The following is a 25,147-nucleotide window of genomic DNA, read 5'->3' on the forward strand; positions in this document are numbered from 1 at the left end:
GGCAGGCTAGCCTACTTGTAGTATGAGCCGTCGCCCCCTTAAGTCATTTAGCTTTAATTTCCACATCTGATAGCACAAAGAATAGTCCCAGTAACAGGAATAAGCTTAACATTGGCCAGAGCTAAAAATAATAAGGTTTTGATGTTAAGAGACCAAGGTTTGTTCTCCCAAGTCATTAGTTGAGATTCCCATTACTGCCTCCTCTATTCCCTAAAATGCGCCGCCACTGCCGCAGCACTGGGGCACTGGTGTGTCTCTATCTTCAAAGTCACTCTCAAGAGTTGGGAGCCTCGACCGAAATCGTGGGTTTTGAGAAGCAATTACGCCCTAGTATGAACAGTGAGACATAACAGGTTTTAGAAAAGAGGAAAAACTAATTGTTCTAGTGTTTTCAGTAATGGACATTTAATTACACCACTTCTTTTTCATTTCAGCTTCTAAAATACAAAAAAAAAAAAAAAAAAAAAAAAAACAGGTAAATTTGATGCTCCCTCAAAAACATTGTCTTATTTAGAATTATACAATATGTTCTGGACAGACCGTTCTTGCTATAGGGTTTAACAAAATGCATGTTTTTGTATTTATTTAGTCCTCCAAATACTCCAATATGACACTGTAGTCAAATCTAAAACCCAAAGGGGGTGTGGCCTAAACCTGAATTGTCTATTTAATTAAAATACAAAACAATGAGAAAAACCCAGAGGTTGAAATGTGTGCAGTGTCTCGTAGCCTCATTAAAGCATCATTCTCATCAGTCCAAACGCACACCACTGGCTCCAACTTGAGTCTTTTCTGTATTCTATGTGTAACATATCCAAATTTTGGTTTCATCCCTCGAATCTTAGTGTTTACCAAGAAAATTTTAAAGTTGGTAAACCTTTGTTTATAATCCAGGCAGAATTTGATACAAAACAGAAAAACTAATTTTACCTCTGAATGTTGTTATTAACATGTTTCTCCTCACTCGCATTACCTGCGCATTCAGAAAAGCCTTTTTGTTCGCCGCTTCTTAGTTTGTAATGCAGAACATAAACTTCATAAACAAGTCTTCTAACCCTACTATTGACAGGGATAAAGATAAAAAGTTTGCAGCTATAAAAGTGATGCTTTTGACAGCAGCATTTCATCATGTGTTATAGCAGCTCCCAGAAACAGTGTTACCCAGTGGAGCCCAGAGGGGGCTTCTCTATCTCCATGATAAACTCATCCTGCATGATTTATTAACTAGCAAACCACGCTGCTCTGCGCAGCCTGTGCATGGGGTAAAAAGCCTCCGGTTCCTCTGAAACTTTACAGGTAGGACTGACATTTATAAACTTTGTCAAACTCATTAATGAACTTCACACGGGATCCTCAAATAGCGACTGAATGGTGAAAGAGGTTTTTACACACAGGCATGCACAGCAAGAAAAAGTAGCACCTGACGCGAGTACTAACAAAACAGAATGATAGTTTTCCTGTGTGGCTAAACCTCACAAAGAATCTCATTCATCATATAAGAGTGCATAAACACTCAGACACATGCTCACACGTACACACTTTGTGAGCCTTTTAGCATGTATTCATATTAATCGCTATTCTGTGATCAATGTTACAAACCACGCGTTTCTCTCCAGAGTGGGCTCCAGCCAAAGTGACCTTGGAGTGGCTGTTCGGAGAACAGCAAAGCTGTCATATTACATCAGCTCTGCTCTGCTCGCCGCTGCTCCTCAGAGCCCAGACCTGGCACCTGACTGCACAGAACAACACTGGCATCGCTTTATTCCTCTAACATCCATCTGCTGCGATTCTAATCAGAGCTTTGCTTCCTATTTTAGCCGTCCGTATGTGTGTGAGCGAACGCTCCCTTACAAGTTTTCCCTCTACTGACTCACGTACAACTCTCTGTTTCATTTCTTCAAGGTGTGTGCTCCTAACAGAGAGCTGTGTGTTCTAGGATATTCTATTTGCAAATCTATGCAAATCTCTCCCAGTTTGGAGGAGAAAATAAAGCCCTGTCCCACAGATCGCATTACATTATGCAGGTGAATGAAGTGCATCAATTATGTGATCCTTGTAATGGCCTAAACAGTGTGGAGATATGATCATAACCATGAATTAACTTAAGTGAAGTAAATCAAGCAGCAACAGGAAGTTGATATGTAGAGGCATGAATGACACAACTGACAAGAAACAGTATGAGATATGACATTGCTGGGGTATTAAGTAAAATTACAACTGGCAGGTTTCCAGCGTGGATGCATTTTATTCATCATCTTCAGTGAGTACTTTATCATAGTCAAGAGCACAGAAGATCCAGAGCCTATCCCTGAAACCTTGCGTGTGAGAAGGGGGTCATGCATACACCAAGTGTATTTTATCTTTCAGTCGTTCTTGAGATGAGGGACAAACGTGCTGTAGATGAATATGACAAACCGAAATCCCAAGCAACAAAAACAATACACGGACGCAAAAACATAACCCGAGCGATCTGTTGGAAGACTGATCACCACCATGAAGGGGCAACCGTGAGGCAAAGCATGGTGAGACTTAAAATCATGTGCTAATCAAGGTGACAAGGAACAGCTGTGAGTCATTAGTGACACGCTGCAGACAAGGAGTGCTGTGGCTGCTGGGTAACGTAGTCCACGGCCCATAATCCTGACACCATATATTCACTTCATAGCTAATTATAGTTTTCGGTAAAGGAACTAACTGATAAAATACATTCGATAATATACTTTTTGTTTGTTTGCACAGTATTATGAAAACTTTATTGCATCTCAACTATTCCTTTTAATAATAAGCATATATAGTAAAGGTCCATAAGCTATAATATCATATAATATAATAATATATCATATAAATATGAAATATAAATAAATTTATGATATAAATATGATATATATCAATATATATCATATTATATAATAGACATAATATCAGGGTGCCCAGTTAATATTTTAATGTATTAAGGCAATAAATGGGACACAAAGTTTTCAAAATGTACAAAAAATGTCATCTGACAGTGTACGAGTGTCTTGACGGTATTGAGAACTAACTTATTTTTTATATTTCATTGAATTCCACAGTTTCATTTCGTATGTGTGTTATATTTGGGTTCCAGAATTCGTCTAATGCTTCTAATATTCGGTCTTCCTCCTTGTAAAATAGATAATAAAATAAAAAACACATGCTGTCTATTTTCTCTGTACCAATCAAGTCAAGAAGTCAATACCAGTGTGACCCTGATCACAATAAAATGGCAATTGAAGATGAATGAATGAAAGGTTTGCTGTACAATACGTAAGACTATTGTATTATTAATCTAAGTTTAATGCTATAAAGTAAAATGTGTTAATAAAACCATGAAAGTGTCTTTTTTTCAATTTTTTTCAATTCACACCTCCAGATGTATGTTCTCATACTATTCTTCATAAGAGTATTTTTAGAAACAGTTTGACAGAAAAAATGGAAACCAGAACATGCTGTAATGACAAATGCCACTGTACATACCGTAAATCCATGCAACTCAACAAGACACTTCAAAATGACAAACACCATCAATGGAAAATGTAGCACTATAATCAACTGCATACGTCTTGGCAAGATCTGGCCCACAGATGAAAATCTCCACATCAGCAAGGGAAAGGAATTTCATAGATAAGTCACACAAAATGTTTATACAAAATGCTAAATCTCAAAATGCATATACCACACAAACATGTGGTGTGTTATTAATATTAAATAACGACACCTTCTCCAGCCTGGTACTGATTCATTACTCATCCATTCTCCATGACTAAAGGCAGTGAAACACCAGCATTGTTACTGCACGCTGACAGCTTCCACCGCCTGCACGTCCATGTTGTTGCTTTTTTAACCGTCTTGTTGGCTGTGATGGTGTGATCGACCACCCGGCCAAGTGAAGAGAAAGAGGCCTGCCAAAGATCTGTCTGGCACCAGCCCTGTTTCTCTCCTGCTGAATGTGTCTCCACTGTGGAGGAGTAGGGACCTCGGGCCATTACTGTACCTTCGGCGTGACTTTCGCCTAATCTCAGCCTTTCAGGTGCGAATGACTTTGATTTAAGCAGTCACGGAACCAAGGAGAAGCACTCCATCATGTGCAGGGAAACGTTAAACACTGTAGATCTAATTGGTAACATGCAAGGAGACAGTTTGGAGCTTTCTCCTGTAGGAACACTTTCAACCACAGTCCGAATGAGTCGATAAGTGCGAGCGATAAATTATTACGTAACCGTGTCAGTGCTTTATATAAAGACAAGATCAGAGGAATGGGTGGGGAGGGAATGTTCATAAACACTGATTTTTCTCACACTCCTTTACATGCAGAAGTGTTTTCTTGCCTAGAACAATATGCGGAAAAAACGAGGAATCGCTGTGTACAAGAGGACGAAAATAAAGCCCTCGGAGGAATAACAAACTTTTTTGTGGCTGGGTCGTGTATGACCCTCTCCTCTTTTCCATTCCCTTGCATCCCTATTCCTACTTCTCTCTCTCTCTCTCTCTCTTTCTCTCTCTCTATGTCTCTATATATCCCAATGCTCCGTCTCTACTTCCCCTGTCCCCCAGCTGCACTCAGAGGAGTAATGGAGTGAGCACTTTCCGGCAGTTAAAGAAGACCAAAAAAAAACGCAGTGCTTCTCAATTGTTCTAGGCAGCAAGATTACTCCTGGGGGGACTGAGCTGGATAACCTCGCAACGCTTCGGTTCAGATTTAAAGAAGCGCAGATTAATAAATCATAAATCCCCAAGTTAATACGACAACCCACGACTCCTCTGTCACCTTTTTTGTGTTGGATCTCACACCCCTGGGTCCCACGGGACCGGGTACAGCAAGGCATTTAAGAGCTCTATGCACGGATGAGGAGGAAAACAAACAGGTGGCGCAAACCTCGGCGGGCCTCAGGCTGAGCTCCTCTCCCAGTCACTCTCAGCCTATCAAACAATAACAGAGAGACTGCAGCTTCGTCTTTCATTCCACATCTCCCTTTCTTGCCCTCATCATGTTCAGCCACCTCTGGAAGCTCAGCCCCGGGTGTTCATTGACTTGCATGAGTTAAATTGTTGCAGTTTTGCCTGTATTCTGTTGAAACAAAAAGCTGATGAGTATCAATTGATCCACAGGAGTTGATATTCCTATGCTGATTACTCCCTGTGAGAACGATGCATGAATGATATTATGCTTCATGCAATGGTTCATAGATACGAGAAGTTCGTTGACATATACGTTTTGGGTCACGTTGCACTTTGACGGACAGCGGAATGAGGTGCAGGGTGAAAGCGAGGTGCTGTCGTTGTCAAGGACGCCCTGCATCCCTCGATACCTTTTGAAAAGAAGGAATATTATTAACCCTGATGGCACATTACTTCCATTTCTTCACGTTCCAGAAGCAGAAAAAAAAAAAAACCAGTCAAAAGCCATTACATTGCTCTGTTTCTTCGAATGGCGAAAGCTAATTTAACTTGAGAGAAGGTGCTCTGTGTAAGGTCAAAATAATGCCACAACAAGCGTGGAAATGGGCCAGTGTAAAAATAACCGGGCAGCAGGAACAAAACTTTTTGGAAACGCAAAGTGTTCTTTTTTTTTTTCTAGGACATAGAACGGCGGTGTGACTCGATAGCGCAAGCCACACTGCGTATAAGAAAAGCAACAGATTATACTTCATGTGAGGGAAACAATGAATAGCGAAACAAAAATATCTTTTAACTCCCCTTAAAAAGGTGACTTTGAAAAATGTCTCCATCCAGCAGCAGCAAGCGGTGGACAGACTCCTGACAGGTTCCTCACTTCCACATGACACCTGTTATTCCGAGCAATTTATACAGGAACATTTTTATTACATTATACAGAGATGCATGGGGAAACTTTAAAGCCAGAGAAGAGCACGCCTTTCCTCTTGTCTTTGCTGTTTAGGACATAGAAGTGTGACAATCCCCCCCACCCCACCCCACAGCATGCTGACACTAGACTCGAGTGCTCGACTATAATTAACCCTGGACTACCTCCAGCGCAGGTACAGGGGGAAAGAGCAGAGTGCCAACCTGTCTGCCAGACGGTATCCATTCCCCCACTAGTGCGTTCGGCATGGGAGTCGCTTTGACACTCTGCGCTTTCCTCGACCCCATGGAGTCGGCACATAGCTCCATTCCAGCTACCCCCCATCTGCGAAGTCCATTATTAGATCCGTTCTATGGTGACTTGCAGGCCTCAATCTCTCACATCCTTTTGTGTTAAAGAAATAGCATGTACTACAGAGCATTCATAGTCTGGATAAAGAAAACACAACTATAAAAGTTTTATTAATTACTTTACAAACATTAATATTATTTTCTTAACAACAAGACACAACGGCCGCTGATCCCTTCACATACACAACAGATTGTGGAGTCAACCGAGATGTATATAAAATATTATGGGAATATTTAAAAGTAATAATTTAAATGCTACTATTTCCCCTTAAACATTACATTTCATTCATGTGGTTGCTCAAATTATACTGTGTTTTTAATCAAGAAATATTCTAAAATTGAAGATTTATAATTAAACCCGTGGTGGGCTGTCAAGCAAAAATAATCACCTTTTTTCATTTTTTATTTAGTTTTTGTGTGTATTCAGTGTGTAAAAGTGCAATCAATTTAAAGGTGATTGAAAATTGAGTTTGTGAATTAGTAGGTCTACATTCTCGTTATGTCCCAGTGTTTGTTTTTGCACTTCTCATGGCATCCATTCAGCTGGGAAAAGGTGATGTTAGAAAAATATTTTAAACTAAGTCGTATTCAGGATCAGCTATTTTTATAAGTGGCTTCAAGCCCCTTGTTTAAAAGGGGTATTATTTTCTTGGCCAGGTAAAATGTCACAGCAGCAGCCATGTCTTTCCAGCGCTTATTCGCTTTCTCACAAGTGGTGCCAAATGCATTTGTTTACTTCAGTGCTGTTTCTGGCTGCGCTGATGTTACGCTCACGTGCACGCCCCTGTGTTATCTGGATTTGCGGCACACTCTTTGGGGTGCTTTTCTTGGTGGTTAAACAAATGATTTCTGTTTTCTTCGACACGCCAGTCTTGACTTTGCATATTTTGCAAACAGCCATTGTTCGAACCGTGCCCATTGTGTAAAATCCAGCAGTTCTATACAAAAAAGGAGGAGGGAGCATAAGCTGAGGAACCTCCTACTCCAGGCTTTTATTGTTTTGTGTGTGTGTGTGTGTGAGAGACAAAACAACTTGGGACACAGTGTTTGATACTTTTCATTGCAACTAACAAAACGGGTTTAGAATCACAATACATGCGATATTTCAGTAGATACAGATCATGGAGACATTTTATTCATTTACGATCTTCCTGTAATTGTATACTATACATGCATTTTACATGACGGTATGCTGATGATGTAAACAATACGGAAGCTATACTTCAGTCTGAGATGAAGCATGGACGGAGTTATATTAAACGGGTATACGTTTTTAGTAAACATACAGAATTTTATAATAAATATTTTTATACTGTGTACTAACCAGAAAAACATCAAAAGTTATGCAGATATATCCTGTGTAACAGCCATGCTTTCTATCACATTGCCTCCCTTTAACAAAAAGCTGCAGTATGACGCACAAGCCCAGTCCTCTCATTAGACACGGTGAGTACAGAGTGCCTGAAGTTGGCTCTGAGGCACAGCAATTCCTAAAAGCATCAGTAAATGTGTATATAAAAAAAGAACCCATGTGTAATCGTTCGCTCTTTCATGTATTGCAATTAAATGTCATTTGAATCATAGACAATTTTTTTAATAATATTAATAATAAAGAAGCACAACATGTGAATCTTGGGTAAAAAAAAACGTGGATGTTGGAGAATGCGGCTGCAAGAATCTTTGGGCCAGAACAGGTTGAGAACCTATTAAAGTCAAGTTCTCTGTTGTAAGCATTTTCATGTCAGCATTTTAACAGATAGCAGAGGGAAAAACATTTCACTCCCAGTAAACAAACAGAAAGCTCAATTGTTCATAATCTAGGATACGTTACGGAATAAAAACTATCCATAAGAGAACATAAGCACAACTGTACAGAACAGCATAAAAAGGCAAACAACCCTGAAAAACAATGACGAGTTAAATACGAGAGACAAAACTGGCAGAAGAAGACTACTTAGCAGTCAAATCCTCTTCGGGTGTCTGGGGAAGGGAAGCAGGCGAGGCTCAGCAATGCTTTAAAAAAATTAGTCAGGATAAATAAAAAAAATTAAAAAGAAATAAAAAAACATTTTGACTTTTATTTTTTTCCTTTCAAGTTCTTCCCACAAGAATTCCCTTCAAACTCAACTGTTTCACAGCATATCATGGCTAAAAATGATGTCTGAGGATGGACAGCATCCATAAGCTGCTCATTGTGTTCAGTTTGACCAGGTGCTTGGCAGGCAGAGCCGCGCACTTCACGCTGCCAAGAGCGCTTGGCTTCGACGCAAGACTGCAAAGATATCATTTTCTTCAGCTCTGTGAGACACGGCTGAGCACAGGGAAGCAGGGAAGGCACTTAACAGACAGGCACAGGCAACCAGAGACTGCCCTAATGATTTTTATCAGTGTGACACAAATGTTGAGAGGGGAATTGGAGACACTCCGTCCTCTGTCTCAAACTCATTTTGAATGTAAGGGTTCACAGGCCTCATCTAATGCATAATGGACTCGCTGCTATCGGCTCCCCTCGGCTTTAGAAAGAACGGATGGAAGCGATCGGCCAGATATTAATACTGACGTTTAGCAATAGCGCTCTTTATATCAGAAGTAAATGTAGTTGCACAGCTTCATTCACCTGCGATGTAGCGTGTACAATATCGTTCTTTTGTTTGCTCTTTCCTTTAATCCTCAGCAACCCGATAAGAGCTTGAAATTCAATTAGGTGGCACTAAAGAAGATAATAATACAAATCCCAGGGAAAAACACACACACACACACACACACACACACACACACACAAGTGGTCTTCTTTAGAAGTCAGCTTCGCTCGTGTGTTCGCCGGCACTGCTATCTTATTAGCACTACTGTACAAGTGCTGAACGTAAAATATGCTGACAAGCTGACCCTCTTGTGCAGAGTTTTCTGTCTTATTATTTCTTGAGTTGTGAATAAACAAGCAGAAATGATTCAGTCATCACATTCGCTCTGCAGAATAAGAGCAAGGACAAATGAAGAGGCGGAATAAACGCAGAAAAGATCCAAGATGAATCAAAACAAAACAAGTCTCCAAATGGTGCCAGCACACACGATTTGAAACATATAATTGTTCATATGAAGATTTACGCATACTTTTATTCCTCTATGGAAGGACTACTGGGTGTCACAATCAGAGGGTTTTCAGCCATAGTACAGTCTTCAAGGCAGATCTTTTCACATACAGTGATAACTTCAACAAATCAGACTTTATGCTGAAAATCCTGGTTACATAACTGCACTTTTTTGACCATATAGTACACAGTTATAGAAGAGAATTATTTATAATCACACTATCCAGTGTCACCAAAATGAGGATCGTTCCTTCAGGAGTCTGGTTTCTTTTAAGGTTCCATGCTTATTTTGCCTCAGGAAGTTTTTCCTTGCTTGCTTGCTCATAACGGATAAATGCATTCATTTAAAATGTATATTTACAATCTACATATTTATATGAAGGTGCTTCGGGACAATGTTTATTATTACAAATGCTAAACAAATAGAACTGAATTGAATGGAGCAGACCAGTCTCTCCGTATCAGAATGTGTGTGTGTGTATGTGTGTATGTGTGTGTGTGTGTGTGTGTGTGTGTGTGTGTGTGTGTGTGTGTGTGTGTGTGTGAGATTGAAATCTAATTAACTTCACGAGAACAAATGTGAGGTTGTTGATGGAATAGCTGCTATAGTGTAAGTGATAATAGGACGTAACTTGTTTTTGTGGATGTACCATAACATTGAATGTGTATCTATAAATAGGCACAAAATATCATGCTAATATTCTATAGGTTTATTATCATTAGTGCAATTTGAGCAATAATATTTACAGTAAACACAAGTTATCTTTGTGAAAAAAAAAAAACAAGAGAACCTTCATGTGCCAAACTCTTTCCCTTGTACACAAAAACCACAAAGTACACTTACCTGTACCCAAATATGTATGTTTATTGTATTTATTAAACATTATGGAGAATTGTGGTACTACTGAGACCTCCCTCGTTAGTTGTTTGTGTATCTAGGCCGGTTTGCATAAAGCTTCCGTGAATCATTTTTACAGGCACCATGTATATAAAAAGCTTTAGTAGTTCTTACTGGACTTGTACTAGACTATGCCCTTCTGTTAATCCTCTAAGGAAAGAGCTAAAATTATTTATTATTTATTTATGGATCGCTCTAACAGCAGCATCATGGGAAAAAGAGATGACCTGGGACAAGTTTTCATAAATGACCTAAGACAAATGAAGGAGAAGCCGTAACTATGTAAACACTGGGTGCTAGTTTAAAAAAAATAGTTTTAAATAAAACTTATATTCTTTATTATTATAAGTAATGCTTTAAGTTCCATTCACTGACGTTAATCGATGCATTAGTCAACAAGAACCATTTGCTTCAGCATTAATACAAGATTATATATATATATATATTTTATTTTTTTATTTTTTTTTAACAAAAATTTGCCATTTATTCAGCATGAGCATTAACCAAACCAAATCCACAATGAAGCATTGGAACTCGTAATAAACTGAAGCCAGTTACGATATTTACGATATTTATTATCTATAACTAGATAATATTGAAATAATTGATTCCTTATTTATAGGCATAAATATGTACTTTATTTATATTTGTGCAATTACAGTAACTCATGTATAACTTTAACATTATGGCTTACTTGTGCGCAGTCAAATAATTTGCTAATGTTACATAATGCAGAAAATAATGCTAGTTGAGTAAACACCTTTCATATAAATTGGTTCCTTTCATATAAAATTACATTGACATATTTCCTTCTAATCATTTCAGCCATTGTTCTTTCTTGTATTTTAATTTATTTATATGTTTCAAGTAATAATTAATTGAACATTTGCCCTGGCATCACTATTAAGATCAAACTTATCTACTATCTGAGTACTTGAAGATGTTTTTTTTGCCTCTTTGCTGCTCTTTTCTCCACTGTAAGCATTTTGAAACATTTTTATAAAAAAGTATGTCAAAAGATGTACAGATTAAAAGTCTTGCTATTGAACAAATGTTTTACAATATATGAAAAAAACATTTCTAGCTTTACTCATCTCTTTGCTGATGTGTAAAATGAGGGAGAAGCACAGAGATGCTGTGATTCATTCATCCTACATTATTCGTTCATCACCTGCCTCTTTATCTCTGTATTCTATAACTTCTTTTCTCTTCTGTAGGTATTTTCTCATTTTCTCTCAATTTCGCATTCATTCGTTATTGTGAAATAACAAAAAGTCAGCTGCAGAATCTACACTGTGTTTGTATTTCTTTTGACCTTACGTCGTTTAAGGCAAATGGGAGAAAAAGAGAGAGAGACGGTTTTTTTGTCAGTTTCTGTGTGGACAGACTGTAACGGACGGTTGAAGAAGGTGAGGAGAAAAGTGAAGAAGGAAGGTAGAATGATAAAGAGAATAGGGGCGACGAGAAGAAGGAAGATGAGAGAAAAGTAGGGGCAGTGCAATAGGAGGGAGAGGGGTGTCCAGAGGGGTAAGGGCGAGAAGGAGGGATAAATTAGCCAAACCACTTAGGTGATTTCAACTAAAATTAGCCATGCTGCCTATGGGCCCCATCAATTTCCAACTTGCTAAAACTCTGTCAAGCATGGGACAACTTCCACCTCACATCCACAGTGAGTTAGAGCACCCCCTTTCTCTTTCAATCCCACTTCTAAAAGATTCTCTCCATCACTATCAGTCCGAAAATCAAACCCCATTCGCATACAGATTTCCGCTTCCATACGTTCAGCCGTTCTCAGACAGACTGTCTCTGGTTCATTGCTCGTAATGGTGAGGGATGGACATGTTTCGTTCAGCTCCTGCTGCACAGATGTGCACGTAAACGTGCATCATGGGCCGTTTCTGAAAAAAAACCAAAAAAAAAAAACCCCACCACGCTGTATGATTAAGGAAGACAAATGACTACAAAGAGCTGTTCTCTCTCAGCTTAATTCAAAGAGACGCTTGAGTGAAATCATTCTTTCCAAAACCGCTTCAATATGCGCCGCGCTGCACAAAACCCTCCCTTTCCTCTCAGACTCGTTCTCTCGCTCTCTCGCTTTCTCCTGCTCCGCTTTTCTCTCGTCCAGGTGTTCGTGCCGTCTGTTAACTTACTCAGAACTGCTAGAACTGAAGCCAAATGCTTTCGTCGCTTCTAAAATGCCCGTCTCAAGGATTCCGCCACTGCATTTACTCAAGCGGTCAAACATGACGGGACCGCTCAGGGGACACGTTAAAGTGCACAAATTGTAGACAAATCGTACTTTGCATAAGGAAAAAAAAGCCCTGATAACTTTGGCCTTCACCACAAGCGAACAACTGATACCCAAATCAGGTGACATATGGGGCAACATTTTTGCCCACCTGGTCTCCATTGGCACACTCACTCCATGCCCTTACCAAATGGCAGCCCTGTTCTCTGTCTCAGCAGACAGGTGGCCAAAGTGCCCTGAAAAAATTAATTTCACGTTTACAGTTAGTGTCCGTCAACCCTCTGCCTGGACGGTAGGGATTTCATTCCATATGGAGTTCCAATGCAAAAAAAAAACATCCTCTCTATTAGTTATTTATAATCACACACTTATCACATATATACAGTTTATTACGTCTGCATTCAACAAAATATATAAACTTGATTTATTTGAACACACACAGACACATATTTCTGTGCACAGCAGAAAATACATGAACTCAGTGCAGTGTATAATCAGACAGGCCAACATACAAAATATGACATCTTGTGTTTTCTGCCTGACTGGTTAAGCAGAGACGCAGAAGCTGACCAGACGAAGATGAACACGTTGCCTTGGATCTGGCACGCTGAACTCAAGCAGAGAAAACTGACCTATTCCTTAATCGCTTTTAATGAAGCCAGTGTGGGCACGACCCTCTGCCGAATTTCACACACACACACACACACACACACACACACACACACACACACACACACACACGCACACACGCACACGTGCACTCACGCTGACATGGCCTCAGCTAAATCACAGCTACTTGAATGAATTCAGTGAAGGAAGCATCATCTAATTCCAAACTGCCAATTCCAAATCACCTCCACAGATACGTGCTCATTTGTTCCATTAATGGAAAGAGAGACCTAATTAAAATGACATGTTTCACATGAATTAATGTGGGAAGTGAACAGTTCAGACAAGGTCTTGCATATTTTACCAACGTGTTGGAGAACACATCAACAAAACTATTGTTACGGCTTTTTATTTAGTATTTATTTATTTATTTATTTATTCATTCGTTTGTTTGTTTATTTATTTTACCCTCATGGTTGTTGTAAAATGTATTTTGCAATGCAATGGCTTAAATATGTGCACAATAATAAAAAATTCAGACGGTTTGAAACCAGAAATGAAAATAAAAGCCCGACATCAGTGTGAGCAAATGCTTATTAACACATCAAATACCAGCATGGAAAAAAAGAAACATATTCATAATCAATACGTTTCAGTCAAAATAATCCACTTTCATTTTTATACAAAGGAGAACTGCAGTAAAAAAACACTCTCTTGACATGAAGCTTCGTGTGCTTAGCCCTGTATTGAACATTTGCAATTCGCATAAAAAAAATTATATTCAAAAAATCCTCTCCAGGGAATACTAAATTAAAATAACCATGCTAAAAGGTAGCTCTTTTGTTAAGCATGAAGGAAAACAACATATTTTTTGTAAATGCACAGAGCACCACCATTTTACCTTTTTTTTTTTTTTTTTTTTTTTTTTTATATTCGTTCTCATTAAAAAGTTTCAAAAACTGAAATTAAGGCTTATTTGGGGGGGTGGGGGGTTTTGGGGCTGTTTGTTTTTTCTTGCATGACAAAAAAAATATATATTTTTATAACAAAAGTTTCATCATGAAAAATTATATTGGCTATACAACAGCATCAACAATCCTGAATACTGAATTATTATTACAAACATCTAAACCAGCATAAGAATCAGATTTCGCTAAATGAATGTTTAGCTCCAGTGATAGTAGTTAAAATTTGGGTCCGTTTTTTTTATTTAAACCTTTTGAAAGACATTAGAGAACTCACATATCAATAAACCTTTAACATCTGCTACTTCTTTACATTCTGGAGGTTTGGCTGTAAAAACTGGAATCTTATGCAATAAACCTCTAGTGGTAAAACCTAAATCAGCATCTACGCTAAAAATTAAGACTTAAGGCACGTTTTTTATTCTCCGAGGAACAGGCCAGGAGTTCAGACCCCTCTACACAACTGTACCATGTCCTGCAGGAACATGAGCGGCACAGCTGCCGCTTTCTGAACAAGGAGTTACGCTTAATTTCTTCCAATATGGAAATAGATTTATTTTATTGCGACCTTCATTTCTCTCCCCGCTAGTGTGCTCTGCAAATATATGCAGACAAATGTTCCTCACTCTTTAGGGAGCGTTCTCTGGGAATACCGTGACGTTCCTTACCTCCCATTATATTTCCAACTTTATCTATTGTTTGTGTCTAACAGGGCGCTGCGTTGCATCAGATGGGCTGTTATATCAAATTCACCCTTATAACCTCCGCCCTAGTTTTTTGCGATGGAAAAAATGAGCGTGCAAGAGCCGGAGACAGTCGCAAGACGGGAAGAAAAGTTATACAGCAAGAGAGGAGACTTCCAAGGACGCACTGGACTTCCTAATGGAGTCTCCAGAAACAGCGATGAGGTTGGTAACGAGGTGGGGAATAGAAAAAGGGGTAGGGGTGGGGGGGAAATCAGGATCCCTCAGAAGACAAAAACCCTGTCTGACACATGCAAAAGGAAGAAGGAGGTCACAGGTCAATAACACCTCTACATGGAACTCCCTGAATGGACAGGTAGAAGATATAAACCATAGACAGGAAATTGAGGGAAAAAAAACCTCTATCTATGTTGTTTTTTTTCGCAATATCTTAGCTGTGAGAATAACCTAACCATTTAAAAAAAAAAAAAAGGAAAAAAAAGAAACATTTATATCTATATAACTCAAAAGTCTGAGTCCGTCGATCTTAATTTGTATAACCTTGTGCTTTTTTTTTAAATCTTTTAATTTGTATACACTGTTCGGGAAACCTGATCTGGCTGCTGTTATATGATCTATGCAATGGTTCTATATATATATATATATACACTTGAAGCACACCAGACATTTTCGTACAATTTACTCCGTTAAACCTTAAAAACATACAAAAACACAGGAAAAGTAACACAACACTGTAAAGTTAAAAAAACACCATACAAACAACATAAAAGTAAAGAGTAATACATTTTTTTTCAGTTCATTCAAAAACTCATTCTTAATCCTGGCACCATGTCTACAGAAAAAAAAAAAAAATCAAAGCTTTTACTAATATAATTAAGGAGGCATTCAGACTGCATTATACAGACAATTTCACTAAATTACATCACCCCGAAAATGACAGTCGTAATCATCTGACTCGGATCAGACCGGAAGAATAAATCGTGCACCTTTTTTTTTTTTAATAGTTTAATACGATAGCCTAATACAAGCACATTATTTAATTTCACTGTTAAAACAAAAACAAAAAAGAGAGACAAAATACAGATGGAAAGACAAAGGCGTAGGTTTTATCATAGACAAACAATTTTGCGCACCAGGGAACATGCTTTTCATTATGTCGTGTTCCAAAGTGTGATGAGTAGAAATTAGTCAAGCTGCATCTGCTCCAGACAAGACTGGCGAATTTATATCGATAGATTAAATGCAGATCCACAGTATTTCATCCCAAAACCGTGCACTGGAAAAAAGCGTGCAGGGGATTTGACATTGTTCTGCAGGTGGGTGGGAGTACTACATGCACACACATGCAAGTGCCAGGATGACCATTGACACACATGATAGGGGTCTGAATATACCCCCGTCCTGCAAAATGGTTCAATCAGCCTGACGTATGGCTTTTAATTTGCTACAACTGTCCCTGCCATCTTGATTTAGCAGCAGGAGAAAATGCCGTTCGGTTGTTACAACACTCGTTCCATATGCTCCGCGCGCGCCATCAAACGATAACTCAGGCCCTTTATTGGTAAGCCATCGACTTTTTAGCTAAAAGTAAAACAAATTACATACGCTGGGGGCCTGTTGGCAGGACAGTGTGCGAGCATCGAGAGCAAAGATGGGGAGATCAACAAAAGTCTGTCCAAGCTTGGGCTGGAGAGAGTTAAAAGACAGCTCTTCAAACCAGCACACTAGCTTCTAAAAGGCCTCAGCCATCAGTGGCTCTTCATCAAGCTGCACCAGGGGTTGCTTTTGCCCCTGAAGGCCACTAGGAGATGGCCCCAGACCCCGGTGGGTTCTTCCAGCCGGATCTCACCAATTCCCAGCCCAACTGTCACTGTTGGCAGAGACCTCCAGCCCTTCAAGCACATAATCTGTGTGCGTCTGATTGTTAAGCACCACCAACACACAAACTCACACACACACACACACACACACACACACACACACACACACACACACACACACACACACACACACTTCACACAGTACACAAATTGTTTGCCGTCCTGTCATCAGATATGAGAGAACAAAAGATACCTCCATAATTTTAGATCCTTAAGCTGAAATACGAAATGATTACATAGTTTTTTTTCCCATCATATGACACATATACACATCCATACAATATAGAGAGTGTAAAGGCAGTGTGTAATGTGTAAAATGATTGCCGATACCTTCTTAAAAATGTAATGTAAAAAAAGAAAAATAACGCTTATTTCAGCTCTCGTCAGGATCTTATTAAAACTATTCAATTACTTACTGCTTAAAAATGTTAATTTACACATTTATACCAGATCATTTTTGAAAAGAAAACAGTACTTTTGTGTATTAAAACAATATATTTTTGCAGATACTGTCATTTCCATTTCAGGTCATGTTTTTTTTTATTTTTTATGATAAGCATCTCCAGTGATAATCAGTGAGAGTTTGTGACAGACAGCAGTGAAAGCGTCACTCCTCCATTACATTAATCTGAGCGAGTGTTGTAAAGGGGCCCATTTCCCTTTCATCTTTCTACCAATTTTACCCCATGACAGAGCGCTAATGTCAAGCAAGTCCAGGTGAGAGCGTGCGCCATGTCACCGGGCAAAAAATGTCCGCTCTCGTCATGCTCAGCCGTCTCCTTTAATTGAGTAAAACAAAGTAATCTGAGCAGAGTGCAGGGGGGCGTGGGGGGCTAAATGACAGCACAGAAGGTCAACACTTCTCAACTGAGCTTCATCCACCATCAGGCCCAGCATGCAGCAGAGTTAATATTGAGATCTATTATCCAGCAGCCTTTCACCATCTGCCTCACACACACACACACACACACACACACACACACACACACACACACACACATACACCGAGCAGCTCAGCAACTCTACTGTACAGCCTGTGACAAATCAGAATTATTCAGAGCCGAGATTGTGACAAAAATACGAAGCAAAATGATGCGATTCAAAAGCGAACTTAATTATGAAGTATGAAAAATGAAGGCCTAGTACCAAACACCACAAAAACAAGACAAATGATATAGGTTTTATATATCATATTTATAAAAAATATATATAAAAATACTAATTTAAAACTGGGCGTTTACTCTTTCATTTTATATTTAAGGTTTTTTGAGAAGGATAGCCTAACGCTTATCTCCTTTTTCTTCTTTTTAATTGCCTATAGAATTCTTTCTGCTTCTAGAACCTATCATTTATTTTAGAACTGAAGTCCCCACCCACTGGGTCTTGACCCTGTATGGCCGTGGAAAAGTTGTTGCAGAAGCATTCTGGGGAAAATGACTATAGATATGACACTCAGCTGACATTATTAATTGTGTGCTTTGCCCTTTAGCAGCCACTATTCATAAATATTACGTATATGCATATGTATATATTAAGAATTATTATTCTGGCATTAGAATTCAGTCTTAGCTCCTTAGTTTTTGAACCCTTTCATGCGCACCCTTTATATATATATATTTAAACAGGATTTACAAAAGGTTTTTTTAGAATTTCAATATACAAAATGTTTGTGGATTTTTTTTTTGCTCCAATGAAACCAACAAAACCTCAGATTTCAAAAGACTGAGCTTGTGTATTTCTTTATACAGTGAGAAAAAGCTATTTGCAGTGAAAAGGCTATTGCGTGTTTTTTTCTTGAAACCCCACCAGAAAGCACTCAGCACGAGGGTCAGTGAAAGCTCACTGCGTCCTTAGAAGAGGTCAAACTGCTGTGTCGTCAAACTGTGAACTATGTTTTGTCAAACCACACAGAGATAAGTGAAGCAGAACCTCAGGTGCATACACAAACATGCCTTGCACACACACGTACATGCACACCCGCTCACACAAACACACACATATATCACTAAAACCCAGGCCTAAATGCTTCAAGATTTGCACATTCCACAAGCCACTGGCATGCTCAGATGTTTCAATAAACCACTTTGGTATTTGAGGAAAAGTAAAGAGAGACAGGGTAAGAGGGAACGAGTGGCTTAGGGGAGCGGCATACAAAACATTAGCCAGAAGAATACCACAGTGCCAATATGACCACAAAGAATCAGAAGTTCATACTTGCTATTTAAACTACAGCTGACCTTAGATATTTGGCACACTTTATGTAAATGAGCATGCATGCATGCATATATATATATATATATATATATATATATATATATATATATATATATATATATATATATATATATATATATATATAAACAAACAAATACACTCCACTGAGCTCAAATGTATGGGAACACTGTATAGTTTAATTTTGTAGTAGTAGTAGTAATACAATAGTAATACATATGATAAACACATACCATAATCAAGCCCTGAAAACTTGGTTATGCAGAATAGTTTAACCTCCTTTACAGCAACAACAAAGGTTAAAAAGAAATCCTGTCTAGGATCCTATCACTCTACTGTCGTAATTCAAATTGGGTGTGAGGTGTTTTTTCCTTATTTGCAGCCCTCTTTTGTTTACTAAACATAGTGAAGAAGGTGACATGTAAAATTCTGATCACACACTAACACGTGATTTGTGTTTTGTAGTCTCAGTGTTCCTTGTGGCTAGGGGTTTGCAAGTTTGCCTTGAACCATCAAGCCAGGGCGGGGGGTTAAATCCTGCTTCTGTGTGCTTCAGGAGTTTTTTTTTTCAAAATGTCTGTATTGTGTCAATGAGTGTGTCAATGCAATTGTGCCCTGTGATTGGTTAGTACTCTGTCCAATGTGTCCCCCACCTTGTGCTTCAAGTGGGACCAGGTTCCTCCGTGATAATGTTAAGCAATATGGTAAATGGATAGATGTCACTTGGAACAGTAACCTAACAGTTACCTAATTACGGCAGTCATTGGGCTCCCAAACCAGTAAAGATGGCCAGTTTATAAAAAGCATTACTAGATCCTGGGAACAGTACAATATCTATAATAACTAATTTATAAGTTCTTAAAATATATGTGCGTACGTATGCCTCTGTAAACACTCAAGCATCTCTAAACTAATACAGTCTTTTTACAGTACAAATGACCGTTCTTGGCTGTTATGATCTTCTCCCAGGTACATCTGATACCCAAATCAGTCACTGTACAACGCTCAAGGCTATGTTGGCACAAGCTTCCTGGGAATAATGGCTTAATGTGCCCCCGCATTTGCATGGAGTGGGAAAAGCACTCACCTAAATCAGCAGTGCTGTATGCTTGCTCTGATGCCTGTGGGGCACCATCAGTTTTTATCTGTCCGAGTCAGGACACCACTATCAGTATAATCCTGTCCGCACTCTCCCTCCCGGTTCGCAAGCAACTACACCGAAATGCACACGTTTGCCACTGTAGCCTGCCTTCTGGCTTTTCTATCCAACTGTGCTTATTTGTCACTTATTTATTATGTGCAGAGTGGATTTCTCAGCAAGCTGATTCTGTGGTTGGAGCTTGTAAAACATGTAACTGAAACCTAGCATAAATGTGACAGGCTCATTCGATTAGCAGAAGCCGTAAGTATAGCTGGAGCTGTTGGAAAACTGAGCCGTTTGACATTTTCACTTTGTCCTGTCAGGCCTTATTCATAAAACTCCACGAATAAGGTGTATTGTGACGTGAACTAGTCTACACGCAATTAATACAAGTCTGCAAGCATCATTTCTCTTCTCTGTATTGCACTGTATATTTGTACCAAATATGCTCGGGAATATTGGTTTTAACAAACAGGCATGTGTCTAGCAAATATTACAAATCGATGACTCATTTATTTTCTCACACGTCAGTGATGAGAATATTCAAAATCAGCTTTTTATTCCCATTACATTATGAATTCAATGTTACAGGTGTAGGAAAACAGATGTAAGATTAGAATCTCCATAAATCTCCATATCTCCATAAAATGAGAACTGACTTTAATAAGAATAGCGCAAACGTGTCTTTCCATGAATGTTCAGCTGCGCAAAAAAAAGGGGGTCCCCTTTATTTGCTTTCTATTCACACCACCGAATGAGCAGAGCACACAGGCATACAGCACTGATAATTAAGCATTACACCACTAGGAGGCAGAGAGAAAAAAAGGCACAGGGGGGGGGGGGAGATAGAGAGAGAGAGAGAGAGAGAGAGAGAGAGAGAGAGAGAGAGAGAGAGAGAGAGAGAGAGAGACTATATTGACACCTAGCTGGCCCTATTAATCTGATCTGTGAGTGATAACGGAGTTTGAAAGGCACTTTGTCCAATTAGAACTGTGCAGCAAATTTCCACCTGGCCTTGGCAGAGATGAAGTAGCTCGTTCAGAAGATATAGTGGCATGTAGTCATGTAAGAGTGAAAGCCATAATAGCTGGACTGTCATTTACCTTTGGTGTGTGTTTTAAAGAGTGCACATTTTGGACAAACTGCCACCTACAGAACATACAGGTCAATCAATGTCATGTGAGACAAAGTTTGAGAAGCAATGCACTGCAAATGCACTCCCGTTGATACGAATGACAGATCTGCTCAATAAATGGCCTGGCACATCACAATTCCAGAGCTCCCCTCTTCACTTAAGTGCTTCTGTGGACTGAAGGTTTAATTTTAACCATATGAACTGGAAAAGTCAGGGTGCTTCCATTTATTCCTTCCACTTCCCAGTGACGGGCCATTACACTACCCAAGTACGTGGTACAAATCACAGTATTTGGCACTGTGCCACAAGCATAGATGACTTTTTTTATTTTATTTTATTTATTTTTTACCAAATCCTGCTTTCTTTTTATTCGTGAATTGACACAATAATTTAGGGGGTAAGGAAACTATAGGTTTGCATAACACAATTCGTAAGCTTCATTAACAAGCACTGAGGCATAGCAGATCGTTTGTTAGACAAATTCACTGGTGCCCCCGAGGTGATTTCTATCAGGCTTATTCAAATTTCATTTCAACTTGGATGGATCAAAACCTAGTGATCTCAGATAACCCATAAGCTGGCAGATGCAGTATTTTCAAAAGTTGAATTGTTCCAAGGGGATTTGCTGAAACATTAGTCGTTGAATAAATCTTCACTTCATTTAATCTCCCCTGCCCCCCCCCCCCAACACACACACGCAAATACACGCATCATAGAAAAGAAAATATCTTCTGAAAATAACCATGTCATTGATAATTTTTTAATAATCTGACATAAATGACTGCACCCGAAATCGCAGTACTTTTTAAGGACTTTAATGGCAAAAATGAATAGACCAGGAGGTCAAACTTTATGCCTTGAAATGTGGATCTTCTTGGGGTAAAAGGCTTTTTTCTTTGTCCTACTCTGTAATTATATTCTCACAGATGATTTGAAACGTATCTCAGTGTCATTTTCACACCGTAGCCCTTCATCCGAATACAGCGCCATTAGCCGCCCATTAAACAAGAATGACATGGCAGACATGACATGGTTGGTATCTCATGGAAGATGTAATGGATAATTCACTTTGTTGAAGTAGGAATGCTTTTGTCATTTAAAATCGTCTGGAGTCATTAATGAGTAGCATTACCATGCGCCAGGCGGCCTTAATATACCTAGCCGGTCTTGTATTTCTTGTATTAAACTTTGTTTTTTTTCTTATTAGCCCTGAGCCTCTAGCATTACCACCATGCTGTACCGAGGGATGATATCTGTTTTTTTTTTTAATCATTGTTTTCAATCCACCAGCATGAGATCATAAGCAAGATAGAGGCAGCCAGTGAAATGACAAAGGTTATTTTCCCATTAGCTACACTAGCAAACGCCAACAAATCCAATTCTGACATTCTGAAGCTGCAGGCTTTAGCTCCAGAGTATAAACAATATCACATTTTGGCACATGAAAAAATGTAATGCAGCTCTGGGAATGGAGAGCCCAGGCACAGTTATTTACACATGACTTTGTACTTGATTTTTAACATTCAATAATGGTGACAGTCACATAAACACAACAAGAAAAAATATTGGTTTAATCACAGCTGTTTTTGACTGATTACATCTTGTATGCAGCGACTTTTCTTCTTTATTCAAATAAAGTATATTGGTTGTCAAAGGATATCATAGAAACAAGACAATTCACAGGTTTGCGGTTTTCTTTCTTCTTCCTGATATTCTGCTGGATACTCTAAATTGCCTCAGGTGTGAAAGCGTGTGAGAATTTGTCTGAGCCTTTGTGTACAGTATGTTATCCAATTCAGTATATCTTCCTGTATTACATAGAATGCTCCCAGGGAAGCCTCCAGATCATCACATGCATGACCACGATGAAGTGGTTACTACACACTGATGAATGAATGAATGAATGAATGAATGAATGAATGAATGAACGAACAAATAAATAAACAAGCGCAACTCCATAATCATAAATATGTTTTTAGAGCTAATTCAAATGCATTGAATAAATGTGTGTAATGAATTCTTATACAGCACGAACAATGGGGCCAATGTCGGTGTTACAGTAATATTCAATTACAAAATCCTTGCCAGTGCCTCATGGAATTACAATCAAGGTCATCAAGAATACAAAGTCCTGGTCCAAAACACAAGCACACCACAAAATATTTAAATAAGAACTGAATTAATGGATTCCCATCCAGTGTGAATTCAATATGATTAATACTTAGGGGTATTGTTTAGCCGCTGTGGTTCACCCGTCCATTGTAATTGGTTAAAAAAAAAAAAAAGGGAGGAACGAAGAACAGCTGATGTGAATTATTTCGGTTATTTGATCTGATGGAAATTTTGGGTTGGAGCTCTACAGATTTTAGTCAATTACTAAAATTTGCAGCTGATCAGCAGAGGTGTTAGAGGAACACCACATGCATGTGTGAAGGGTTTTAAAAGCCTGAAATGTTAAAACCTAAAGGGACTAGTTACAATCAGAGACATTGAAAGAGCTTAGTAGATAAAAAAAAAACCACTGATGGTGTTTTTATTTTGTTAAAATTTAAACAAAAAAAAAAATTCAAAAGCACATTTATAAAAGGTCAAATCATTTTATTACTCGCATGGCTAAGTAATTGGAAATGATATGCGTTGAATGGATCCGTTTCCAAGATGTTTAAGATTTAAATTCGATACATGAAGCTTGTTTCATTGCTGTTTTCGCTAAAAAAAGGTAATCCAATCATGCAAGCATAAACTCGTGACAGACACAAGAGTATATACATGAATTATAAACCAGGCAGCATGACTGAGATGATATCTCCATACAGAGAGAGCAACACACACATATGCATACACACACACACACACACACACACACACACACACACACACACACACACACACACACACACACACAACAAGAAACACAACCAGTCTTCAGGGAGAAAGAAAGCTTGAAGACAAGTCCAGGAAATGGCCTAGATTTTCATGTCCTTTCTGAGTTTCCGTACTTGCTTTTATGAGTAGGGTGAACACACCTTGTAAAGGAAAGTTTAACTTGTTAAGATGAAAAGCAGACAACATTATACAACCTCTGGCCAATAAAAACAAGCAACTTTCAGACACACTCTGTAGCCCACATAGAGCTCTGGGTAGAACTGCTTTAACGCTATTCTAAGACCAGTTACTCATACCAAAAAAAGAAAAATCGTAGCCTTAACTGGCCAGAAAAACAATGCACAACTGAGCTCAGGTCAAACCAGCTGGCAGCTCTACCACTACACCCACATGGTGTATTAAAGCAGCAAGTGGCGCTGACACTTTCCACTTAGCTTTTCATTTTCTGACCACACATTCATCAGAAGTGCCGGCTGAACAGCTCTGCCTCTGCCGAAACTATTCATTCTGAAGTCGCTGAGGAGAATAACAGTGTGGGAGAGTAACAGAGAACTCCAGGAAAGCGGTGTGTAAGCGCTTCAGATTTTACACCATTAACACTCGCGCTTTTAAACCACATGTTCACACAACACAACGTTGGGGAAAGGTAAGCAAATTATCCTAGATTCAGTATGTGTGTGAGTGTGTGTGTGTGTGTGTGTGTGTGTGTGTGCATGCGTGTGAGACCCTCATTGGAGAACTCATAAATAAAGCGGTCCGATTTCAGTCTGCTTTAATCGGAAACACCCTAGGCTAATCTTTCGGCCGGAAAACAGGAGGGAATTTAATTTCTGATCCCTGTACACTTCAGGTTACTCCTTGAAAAGAAACTTGTAATTCATCACCACACTGTTGATCCGTTGCGTTACCTTTCCCAACCTGCACGTGCACAGCGACGGGCACTGAAAATGCCACCGAGCGATCAGCTCTCATGAGGCTACTCAGTGCCATGCCTTCAAATACGCCACAGGCAGAGCTGGGTCACAGCATGCGTGCAACAGTAAATTTAGATGCCTTTAGATGCGCTCCCATAAAGCGTGGACTACATTCATTTCTTCTTATTTAAACCATCGAACACAGATATGAACTTCTCTAAATGGGACATAGATCTGAGTGGTCACAGTCACTG

General features: G+C 39.0%; 1 protein-coding gene across 1 annotated transcript in view; it reads right to left on the reverse strand.

The window, feature by feature from the left end:
• roraa (RAR-related orphan receptor A, paralog a) overlaps positions 1 to 25,147 on the reverse strand; it is a 248,205-nt gene that overhangs the window by 211,518 nt on the left and 11,540 nt on the right. The gene's annotated exons all lie outside the window — the stretch shown is intronic.

Source organism: Silurus aristotelis, assembly GCF_946808225.1.
Source record: "Silurus aristotelis genome assembly, chromosome: 7".
Classification (NCBI taxonomy): Eukaryota; Metazoa; Chordata; class Actinopteri; order Siluriformes; family Siluridae; genus Silurus; species Silurus aristotelis.